Here is a 12,613-nt window from a genome sequence, read left to right as displayed (position 1 = left end):
TTTAATAAAATTTGAAGGGGGGAAAAACCACAGAGGCCTTTCTCCAACCTATGTGATAATCTAAGCCCCTCTTCTCAGTTCAGTTCCCAGAAAACTCCTACTTTTCCACACATGTCCTTGATATTTGTCCTTAGAACTTATTCTCTTGAGAAGCCACTACCTGCCTCCAACCTGGGATCTTCTTACTACCACCATTTCCACTGACCCCAGATCCTTTTGGAAAGTAGCATATAGACTTTTCAATTTTGCCCTCGCTAACTCTTAAACAGACTCAGAGATACTTTTTGTTTTCCCATATTTGCTTTGTTTTCCCATTTTTACTAGACTTAACTACAGGAAAAGAAAAGTAAATAATGATAACCAAGAATGAAAGTTAGCAAATTCTTCCAGAAGACTAGAATATATTATCCATTCTAAGTTTTATCTTAAATGATTTAAGTAAGAAAGATGCTAAATTTTGCCTTTGGAATCAGTCTACAAAACTTAGAGTGCCCTAGATGTTAGAACAAATTACTAAAATCTTGGTCTTTCTATAATATATGGTATGTCCTGCTATGTCTGTTAAATTCCTGTTCCCTCCAATACCAGGAAATAGTAAAAGTTTTAAATTACTTTAGAGAGATACATACCTGAGGTTAAACATCAGTTCTATCACTTAGGTGTATGACCCATAGCAGTTAGCTTCAAATGTAAAATGGCTGGGCTGCCTTAAAGGAAAGCAAAATTATCTTTCATGGCTACTAGAAGTTCAGATTATCCATTATGTCCTTCCTGTCATCACCTACTCTTAATTCACTGCAGGATTTCATGTCTTCATGCTGCAAGTCCAACCACAAATCTTGACATCATATTGTAGAGAGGACTGCAACCAGGTGGTAGATTTAGAATTGATAAATAGGAAGTAAGGAATGTTTCTACACAGATAGGTAAATAATGATAGCAAAACTCAGATTACTTTGCCAGGGATCAGAAGTCTCCAAGAAGCATTCCATTCGATAAGGCTCCCAAGTAACAATTTTCATATTATGTTTTTTAGAAAAGGGGAAAGATAGAGGAAAAATGGATAGAAGGAGTCAAATACACTACTTATTACTGTTATATATATATATATATATGCGAAATAATAATAGTCATTAAACCCCCTACTCGAGAATCTTTGTTGCTTCCCCATTTCCTAGAAATCAAAACCTGAATTCAAGTATTTGACATTCAAGACTTTTCATACTCTCATCTGGGCCTATTTTCTTCCATGTGCTTTATGCTGCATTAAAATTAAAATGCTAATTATTTCTCATAAACATCCCATATTTTGTCAACTCTGACATTATGCTCATAGATCTGATCTTAAATATCTTTTCCTCCAACAAACTTCATAATTGAAATCAGTCCTTTCATCCTTGCTTCCTCCCTTCCTCCCTTCAAGGTCCAATTAAAATGTCACTTCCTCCATGACTCTGACTTCCCACCACCTCCTAAAGCCAGAAATCTGTGTTCTTTCCTCAGAATTCCCACAATCCTTTGTACATTTCCTGCTCTAAAATCCATGAATCTGCCTCTTTCTGTTAATATCTTAGCTCTCATGGGAATAATAATTGGTGGATGAAAAAATAAAGATCCCATAGTTCTTCTAAATAGGTACTTTGCTGAGAATTTTATAATGTCAGACCCTTATAGTAGATTAACATATACCATACTTCTCTTTTTGAACTTAAGCTGCTTACCACCAACTAGTCTGTTGAATCCTCTTTTATATAGAGATAGAAAACATGTACATTTATAAATATTCTTCACAGTTAAAAATGCTGTTTTTTATTACTTTCAAATGTGTGAAATGATGGATGGTGCCAGCAGTCCTTTCTTTATAGGAGACAGGCTGTTCTATGGTTGGCAGCCATGACATATCCACATGGTCCATTATAGTACGTGATCTTTTCACAGTATGTATGATGTATTAATCAGCTTTGGTTATGGGAAAAAACAACCCTAAAGTCTAAAAATAGTTTGCAACAAAAACATGCATTTCTCACTCACAAGTCTGAGAGTTGCTGCAACTCTGTTCAGTTCTGCTCCAGATTTTTCTCATTCTGGAATTCAGGCTGATGATGGAGGGCTATTTCTGCTATTACACAAATAAAGTCACATGGCCAAACTTAACAATGACATGGAAAGTATATTCTGCCTATCGGAAGGTACTAGCAGTCACATGGCAAAAGGAATGGATGTATACCTCTTGGGGCAGGAGCACATAGTTAGGAACAATAACAAAATCCACCACATGGGGTTAAATAGGCTGAAAGAGTAGCCCCATTCTTTAGAGGCAAGCTATGCTCTCTCCTGCCACTCTTCTCAAGCCATCTACAGCTTAAAGCAATAGAAAAAGCAATCATCATTCTCTTGATATATTTGCAAAGCACTTAAAATTCAACTCCAAAATGCAGGCTAAATACATATGGAAAGAAATAATAAGGCAGTTTCTTGAAAGAGACACTGGGGTTGTGGCTTGCTTGCCATTCATCAGATGCCCAGAATCAATTACACAGTAAGCACTGGAGCCTGGACAACAACAACAACAAAAAATCTGGTTGAATCAGGAGGAAAGCCTAAATACTCTTTCGTTCATCTGTTCTGAGTGAAAAATATACACAATTTAAATGAAACAAAATTCCTCCAGCCAGCAAAGTGTGATCACTTTGATAAGCCACTGATTGATATGTTAAACTTCTTATTTTCACCAAGTCTTCAAATCTTATTATACATGTCAACTGGTCATAGAGATAACCCAACTGTGACCTTCCTTAAACAGTCTTTTGGAAATGATCCCAGTTTTAACCAATTCCTTTTTTGTTCACAAAAGAGAGCTAAAGGGCCCTAAATTGCGAAAGAACTGTTTTAAAGTCCAGCCTTGGATGCAGATGAATAGCTCTGTAAAGGTACACTCTAGAGGTGAAATGGCATAAAAGGAATTCTAATACCTTATATAAATATCCTCAATAAGGCCTCTTTCCAATTTGCTTTACAAAGAGATTCAGAACCTTGAAGGACTGGCCAAACAGATTAAATGCTCTATGGAAAAAACCATCAGAAAAAATAAGCAAATGTCTGCTCAGACCAGCATCTTCTGTCTTTTATACTAAGTAATCAGTAAGATAAGAATTTTAATGAGTTTACAGGCCAATATCACAGAAATCACCATCCAAAGCAGAGAATAGAGCCCCAAGAGCCTCAGAAATAAGGTAGGGTAGCAACTCTTTCTTTGTTAGTAACTAAGAAGACCACTTTCCCTCTGTGGTAGCTAGTCTTTGAAATGGCTACCAATGATTTCTGGCTCCTGCTATTTACACCCCTGTGAAATCCTTTCCCACTTCATACCAGAGTTGGTATGTATAACTAATAGGATACACTAGAAGTGATTTCCAAGATTAGGTTATAAAACCCTGTGGCTTCTGCCTAGGGCCCTGTGTCTCTCAGGTCACTCACCCTAGGGAAAGTCAGCTTCTATGTTGTGAGCTGCCCTATAGAGAGACAAGGAACTGAGAAAGGTCTCTGGCCAACAGCCACAAAGGAAATGAGGCCCTTAATGCAACATTCTATGAAGAACTGAGGCCTGCCAACAACCATGTGAATGAGATCAGAAGCAGACTTTTCCCCTAATCAAGCCTTTAGATGAGACTGCAGCCCTAGACAACTGCTTGATGGCAACTACTAGAGACCTTAAAGCAGAACCACCCAGCTAAGCTACTCCCAGATTCTAACACAAAATCTGTAAAATAATAGGGACGCCTGGGTGGCTCAGTCGGTTAAGCGGCTGCCTTCGGCCCAGGTCATGATCCCAGGGTCCTGCGATCGAGTCCCATATCGGGCTCCTTGCTCAGTAGGGAACCTGCTTCTCCCTCTCTCTCCCTCTGCTTGTGCTCTGTCAAATAAATAAAATCTTTAAAAAAAAAAAATCTGTAAAATAATAAATGTTCAGTGTTTTAAGCTGCTAAGTTGTAGAGGAATTTGTTATGTAGCTATAGATATTTAATATACCATCACTGTTCAAAATTTTATCTATTGGATCTTATTCTTCAAAGGACAATACTTTGTTCCTTACTCATTTCTAATTTTTCATTAGTGTTAAATTAATATCAATATCTTATAATATATACTTTATAATTTCTAAAAGCATTAGAAATCTTATATACATACACATACATATATAGAGTTTGTGTGTGTGTGTGTATATATATATCAGGTCAATATCAGGGTCAGTATCTATTTTTTTTTTTTAAGATTTTATTTATTTATTTGACAGAGAGATAGAGAGACAGCACAAGTAGGCAGAGTGGCAGGCAGAGGGAGAGGGAGAAGCAGGCTTCCTGCTGAGCAGGGAGCCCGATGCGGGGCTCGATCCCAGGACCCCGGGATCATGACCTGAGCCGAAGGCAGCCGCTTAGCCGACTGAGCCACCCAGGCGCCCCGGGGGTCAGTATCTATTAAATTTTTCCCTTTGTACAGTGATAGGTTAAAATTCTATTTCTGGTAATATATAATTTACGTTGCTGGCAAGAGTAATATAAAATGATAAAACTGAGTTCCCATTGCTTCTGTTAGACTAACACAATAGGCACCACACATTTCCAATTTTTTAACAATTATAACACAGAAAAAACTAATGTAATATTTATACCATTACCATATGTTACTTATTGACATTACTTCAACACCAGTCACGTTGGTAACTTTTTTTTTTTTTAAGATTTTATTTATTTATTCGACAGAGAGAGTGAGAGAGTACAAGCAGGGAGGAGTAGTAGAGGGAGAGAGAGAAGCAGGCTTCCCGCTGAGCAGGCAGCCCGATGCGGGGCTCGATCCCAGGACCCTGAGAGCATGACCTGAGCCGAAGGCAGACGCTTAACCATCTGAGCCACCCAGGCGCCCCACATTGGTAACTTTATAAAGCAAAAAGTTCTTATTAAAACATTTAATTTAGAGATTTTTTATATAAAAGAAAAAGTTAAAAGTAAAATGGAAAAGAAATGTCAAAATGAATATTTTTAGTTGTTACTAAGAAATCCTAGTATTTCAGTTACAGCCTTGGCAAAATCAACCTTGATGTTACTAAAATTTGAGAATTAAGCTTTATATACAGTACAAGTTAGTTTAAATATATTTTTCCGGGGCACCTGGGTGGCTCAGTCATTAAGCATCTGCCTTCGGCTCAGGTCAGGATCCCAGGGTCCTGGGATCTAGCTCCACGTCAGGCTCCCTGCTCAGCGGGAAGGCTGCTTCTCCCTCTCCCACTCCCCCTGCATGTGTTCCCTCTCTCACTGTCTCTCTCTCTCTGTCAAATAAATAAGTAAAATCTTTAAAATATATATATATTTTTCCTCTGGCTATACTGACTTCATTAGCCAATTGCTGATTTTGTCAAATTGTTTGGTTAGTAATAAAAGTTAACATATATTGCATATTGATAATACACCAAGTTTGTGCACTTGACACATTTAAGCATAGGTTTTATTATTATAAACTGGAGGAAGCTGAAGCTTTTAAAATTATAACTAAATTGTACATGGTTCTACTGTTAGTAAGTGACAGAGGATTAACACGCAACTTGTCTTGCTCTAGAAGCCCTAGGTTTACCACTGCATTGTACTCTGTGGTCTTCCACAGTGTGGCTGAGAATCTGCTTATCCATTTCCTATTAATTATGCTTTTGTCTAAATTCCTACAGCATTAAATACAGTCTTTGCCAGATAGCACAGAACTTAAAATATTGCTGATAATAGCCTCGGATATTGAGTCCTTAACATGTTCTTAATATTTGCTTTGCAAATATTTATTCAGTTAATCCTCACAATAATTATGATAAAATGTTTAAGGCATGCTAATAATGCCATTTCACAGAAGGAGAAAATGAGACACAACCATATTTTATTGTGTAGAAAAAAAAAAAAAGATTTAAAAACCTGTGATTGCGCCCCCAATTCTACCATAAAATCCCATATCTATGAATTGCTAAAATAACATAAAATTTCCTTATTTATAAAGACGGTTGAACAAGATAATTTTTTCATTTTATTAGCTCATACAAATACATCTTCTCTAATTATAAGCATCCTGAAATCTAGAGTTGTATTTAATCTGTTTTCTCATTACCTACAAAAGTAGAAGCAGCTCAACAAATACTACAGAATGTATGAACTCCACCTTAAAAGGGAACAAAAAAATGTTAGCCTCCATATTAGAAGCTTTTATCAATCATAAGTCCCCTTTCCTGATGTTCTGGAACATGTGGATGTCTCCTATATCTCAATTCCTATGAACAATATTTCTTTCACCACAGTAATGCATCTTCTTCACTGACTTATTGCTATTATTACATAATATTAAGGTCCAAGAAATTTATGTAATTTTCTATTAAAAGTCTATATGTTATTTAAATGCGATTTGGTTCCTAGGTACTTAATGATTTTCATATTTATTTCTCTAATTTTGTGCCAAATATGTTTTTTTAAAAAGCTGTCAAAGCCAAATTCTGGCTTCCCAAACAATCTATTTGACAGTTTATTAGCTAAATGATTAAGTGCTTTCCTGAACACCAAATAAACAATGTCATAAAATAAACTGCCAGTGTCAATCTGCAATATAATCTTATCATAACAGCTAAGGTTAATTAGGAAGAAGCCCATCCTTCTAAATCCAAATAGGTTTAACATAATAAAGAACAGATCAATTACTAGATATAGGACAAGAACATGAATCTATATAATAGTGATTGAATATTTGGCAATGATGTCAAAAAGTCAAGGTCACCAAACATGACAGATCAATTCTAAGTTTCAAATGTAAATCATAAATAACTAGAAAAATATAAAATTATTTTTGTATGATTGTTCAAACATTATTGATCTAAGCCTTTCAAAGTCAATTTCAAAGCAGGTTTCTCTGTCTACTGCTATGACATGTATTACTGAGTAATAACCAGAATTGAAGAATGAAGATAAAAATGTCTATCTTTATAGAGGGTCCACAAGGAATAATGATTAACCTGAAAAATATGACAACAGAAAATTAATAATTTTAAAAGTGAATATAACAATGGTTTTAAATATCTCTTTAAAAAGGTGAGATATTCATTTTTTAAATGAATATATACAAGCTATCATTTCATTTAAAAAAATATCAAATATTTCCTCCCAAATATGTGTAAAATAAACAATATTTTAGTATATACCATATGCCAAATATTTTGGTAAGCATTTTACATGCATTATTTCACTTTACATGTACAGTAACCATATTAAGTACTATTATGTTCCCACCTAACACTTTTGACAACTTTCACATGCTGATTTTTACCAGTTTTCTAAAATTGTTCATATGTGTTAGCTATGCCTGAAATGTCTTTCCTCCATCAAAGCTCATAATGTAAATCCTTCCTTCCTTCAAGATCCAATTAAAGTGACACTTCCTTCATGAATCTGACTTCCTAGCACCTCCTGAAACCAGAAGCCTGTACTCTCTCCTCAGACTTCCTATAACCCTTTGTACATTTCCTTCTCTAAAATCCATGAATCTGCCTCTTCTTGCTAATATCTTCCTAGTCCTCCTGAGAGTAATAATTGATAGAGGAATGACTGAATGAAGACCTCATGGCTCTTCTAAATAGGTACTTTGCTGAGAACTTTCTAATGTCAAACCCTTATAATAGGTTAACATACACTGTATTTCTCTTTTTGAACTTGTTAGGTATTCATTAGAATTAAGAGAAACCATATGTGGAAAGTAGCTAATATAGTCCTGCAAAAAGAATTCCACTATAGAATTTTCCTAATAAAGCTTAAAATCAAGTCTCAAAATGATTAACCACATGCTCTAGAAAATTTACTGTCTACTTGAACACAACATTCTATTAACAGACCATAAAATCCAGACTCAACAATGTGAGCTCAATAATGTCCATCATCCAATAAGAAATTACTAGATATGTAAAAAAGAAAATACAAGAAAAATCAGTAAATAGGCAGAGTTCCCAAAATAAAATAAAAACACAGATGGAATTACCAGACTGTAAAGCAGAGATTAAAAACGATAAAAATAAATTTAAATATATATAGAGAGAGAAAGATTTAAAGTAAAACATACACACAATGAGAAAACAAATAGGAAATCTCAAGGAAGAAATGAAAACTATTCTATAGGATAGGTTTAGCAGATTAGACACTGATAGAGAAAATATCAGTAAACTTAAAAGTAGGGCACTAGAAACTAACCAAACAGAAGCACTGTAATTGCTGGTACTAACAGACAGGGAATTTTTTTTAAAACTATGATTAATATGTCAGAAGATCTAGTGCAAAAGGTGAAAAACAGATTGGGAATTTTAGCAGAAAAATGGAAATTATATGAGAGCTGCAAGAAATGCTAGAAATAAAAGCCAATGGTAATATGACTTTGAGAGACTCATTAGATTTGACATAATCAAGAAAAGAACCAATGAATCTGAAGATAGGTCAATTGAAACTACCTCAGCTAAAACACAAAGATAAGAAAGAGTGAAACAGAAAAAGAAAACATAAGAAAGCATTGAAAAGCAGTGAGAATATATCAACTAATCTAACATAAGCAAAACTGGACTCCCAGGAGAACAAAGAGAAAAGGAGCCAGGGGGGAAAAAAAAAACCTGCCCCTATGGCACATCATATTCAAATGGCTTAACTTAATGACAAAGAAAAAATACTGAACATGGTGGGTGGGGAATCCAAATTATATACAAAGAAATAAAAGTAAGAATTAGAGCAGAAATTTTGACAAAAACAATGCAAGCAAGACTATGCAGGGACAGATAAAAAATAACTGTTAAGCCAGAAAAATATGTTCATCAAAAATAACTAAAAAATAAAGGATATTTTTTCAGGTTAAAAAAAACTGAGAGAATTCATTTCCAACAGAACTGAACTACAATATTAAAGAGAAGTTCTTCAGCAAGAAGGAATATGACACAAACAAAAACTTGGATCTCCTGGAAAAAAATGAAGATTGCTGAATATGGTTAAAATAAAGGTAGGGGCGCCTGGGTGGCTCAGTTGTTAAGCACCTACCTTCGGCTCAGGTCATGATCCCAGGGTCCTGGGATCGAGCCCCACATCGGGCTCCCTGCTCGGCAGGAAGCCTGCTTCTCCCTCTCCCACTTCCCCTGCTTGTGTTCCCTCTCTCGTTGTGTCTCTCTCTGTCCTATAAATAAATAAAATCTTTAAAAAAATAAAGGTAAATATAAAAGATATTCTTTTCTTAATCACACTAAAAAGGATAACTGTCTAAAGCAGGAGTTGTCAAACTTTTTCTTTAGTCAGGTAGTAAACATCTTCAGCTTTGTGGGCCATAAGGTCTCTGTTGCAATTACTCAACTATGCCTTTGTAGCATGAGAAGTAGCCATAAATTATACATTATAAATAAATATGACTAGCTTTGTCCTAAGGGTTGCATTTTTCTAAGGCCTGAAAAATTTGTGGCAACATCAAAAAATTGAGAGGGATGAATTGGAAGTATACTATTGTAAGTTTCTGACATTATACATGAAGTGTTACAATGTTACTTAAAGGTAAACTGTGATTAATCAAAAGTGCATATTGTAAACCCAAGGGAAACCCTAAAAATAGTAAGAGGTATAAGTAATAAGCCAATAAGTTAAAGTGGAATCATAGTAAATAATTTAAAAGTAGGCAGAAAAAAAAGTGGAAGAGAAAAACAAGTGAAAACACATAGAAAACAACTAGCAAGTTGGGCATCTTTCAATTAAACTATGTAAAATAGTTACATTAAAGGTAAATGATCAAAACATACTAATGAAAATACAGAGATGGTCAAATTGATAAAGCAGTATCCAAATACATGCTGTTCACAAGAAACCCACTTTACATATAAATAAAGATATAAATAGGTTAAAAGAAAAAGGATGGGGAAAACACACTATGCAAACACAAATCAAAATAAAGCTGAAGTGGCTATATTAATATCAAAGTAGACTTCAGAAGAAGGAATATTACCTGGCATAAAGGGGAAAATTACATAATGATAAATAATTAGATTCACCAAGAAGACATAAAATTCCTAAACATGTACACACTAACAACAGAGCTGAAGTACAAATTGATAGAACTAAAAGGAAAAATATAAAAATCTGCAATTATAGATGGAGATTCCAACACAACTCACTCAGTAATTGATAGAACAACAGACAGAAAATCTCTAAGGATCTAGAAGACCTCAATATCAACTGATTCAACCTAACAACAGCAGGTTCAACACTTTTTTCAAGTGGACATGGAAAATTCAGCAAGATGGACCTTAATCTGTGCCACGAAAAAACCACAACCAAATGAAAGTAACTGATACCATACCAAGTATCTTCTCCATTCATAACAAAATTAGTTATCAGTAACAGAAAGAGATCTATAAAACTCCCAAATATTTGGAGATTAAACAACATACTTCTAAATAGCCTATGTGTCACTGAGCAAGTTGAAAGGAAAATGAGAACATGTTTTGAACTTAATGAAAATAAAAACACAATGTATTAAAAGGTATGGGAAGGTGCTAAAGCAATGCTTGGAGGAAAATGTATAATGGAAAATGCTTGTATTAGGAAAAAACGAACAGTTTTAAATGATTATCTGAGAACAAATGCGTATCTGAGAATAAGAATCCTAACACCTGTGCTCTCTTCCTTTCCACTGGAGTGAATTCTCTTAAGAAAGATACATATGCCCAACAGATAGATTTTCCAAACATATGCACGTGCATTTTGAAGCCAGACATTATAATTAATTAAGATGCATTCCTAAAACATCTGGGCACCAGCCAGGTATCTAATCTAGGAAGTATCACTTTAAACATTAAATGCAACTGCTTTCAATAACATTTTGCTGCCTTCTTCCTTTGAAAGCAAAAATGTCTTCTTCAAAAACTACAGTATTGTAATTCAAAGAAAAGTTGACTTTATTATATACTATTTATTATTCTTACAGATGAAGATGAAAACAGAAAAAAACACAGTAGGAAAATATAATTAATATGTACAACATAAAATGATAAGGATATGGTCATAAATAATGTGTCTTCAACTTACAGTGACCAATCGTCATCAACTTCCCAAGACTAAAGGAATTCCAGAAACATGGGACTTCAGTGCTGAAACTGAGAAAGTCCTGAGGAAACCAAGACAAGTTGGTGATTCTGATTGAACTATACTCAAGGAATGTTTAAGACATCTAAAAGAATAAGTGAATTAGGCATACCTCTTGAATGAACCAGGAATCTATTTTAACAATTTTAAAAGTAAAATGGTCATATCCCTAAAAACAAAGTATTTCAATGTTTGTCTTAAGACATGTGTTAAACTGATTTTCTATTTATTTTCATGGTACCTAGCTATGTGCTTGTTGATTAAATCCACAGGTTATGCTTCATGGCCTCAGTCCTGGGCCCATGGATTCTTCCCAGACCATATCTGTGCATCTCTGCCATCTTTCTGGCTTTTTTTCTCATTTTGTTTGTTTGTGTTTCACAGCTACCACCACTTTCTCTGCTTATTGGCATTACTATCCAAAATTGTTAGCTCAAATATACTTGAAATTCCCAGTTCTGCTTGCCTCCATGTTCCCAAATGTGTTTCACAACAACCAAGGATAAGCCAGCTCCGGACTAGCCTTTCGTTTTTCCTCCTTTTTAGATGATGTAATCAGTGCAGTAGTTCTTAACTGACATGTAAGTGCCTGCATAGTTGTGTGTAAAACTGTATGGGGGTGGGCTTTGAGGGGTACCAACACCAACAAAAGGGCTTCTACAAATGACACAGACTCCCATCCCCAAAGACTAGTCGAATCCTGAAGAACTGGAATGCAAAGCAGCAGAGAATAATTTGAAAACAACTCACAGTTGTTTCTGATATATCTACCCCTAGCTCCTCAAGCTCTGCCAACATACAAACGTACATGCACATGCATGCACACACACATACACACCCCTCCCTGGAATCCTAATATAAACCAATTAACTATTTCATTCCTGTTAGTAGGTTCTTCAAACTTCCTTCCTTCCCATCTTGCCTCTTTCCCACCAACAGCCCCCACCACCCCCACCCCACACCCATATTATGAAAGTGTTTCTCTTTGGGCAGAAAACAATAGTGAAATAGCAGGCAATTCAAATGATGTTCGGTTCATCTTAGCAGAACTCTACCATCCAAGTGCCCCCCTTGCAGTCTGACATAGCTCTGAAGAGAGATCATGCTATGCTAAGCCTATTATTAACTCACAATAATCCTAAGAGGTAATTACTGTTATCAGCATCACTTTATAGAGGGGAGAAGTGAGATACAAAGACAGAAAGTAGAGTAGTGTTTGCCAAGGGCTGAGAAAAGGGGATAGAGGGAAGGTATTATTTAATGGGTACAGAGCTTCATTTTGGGATGAAGAAAAAGTTCTGCAGAAGGACAGTGGTGATAGCTGAACCAACAGTATGAATGTATTAATGCTACTGAACCATATATTTAAAATAGTTAATATGGTAAAAATAATAATAGTAGTACTGAACGCAAACAATCATTTCAAATCTTAGTTTGGCTAT

At 35.1% G+C, this 12,613-nt stretch overlaps 1 protein-coding gene across 1 annotated transcript in view; it reads right to left on the bottom strand.

Annotated features, from left to right (window-relative positions):
* Positions 1-12,082, bottom strand: part of SAMSN1 (SAM domain, SH3 domain and nuclear localization signals 1) — a 248,619-nt gene extending 236,537 nt beyond the window's left edge. The window contains exon 1 of the mRNA XM_035015130.1: positions 11,115-12,082. The gene's annotated coding sequence lies outside the window, so the exon portion shown is untranslated. The remainder of the gene's footprint in view (positions 1-11,114) is intronic.
* Between the last annotated feature and the right edge of the window lie 531 nt (positions 12,083-12,613).

Source organism: Mirounga leonina, unplaced genomic scaffold (genome assembly GCF_011800145.1).
Source record: "Mirounga leonina isolate KUSES-001 unplaced genomic scaffold, KU_Mleo_1.0 Mir_169, whole genome shotgun sequence".
NCBI lineage: Eukaryota > Metazoa > Chordata > Mammalia > Carnivora > Phocidae > Mirounga > Mirounga leonina.
The sequence above is the reverse complement of the archived record's forward strand: the minus strand, read 5'-3'. Positions and strand labels throughout refer to the sequence as shown.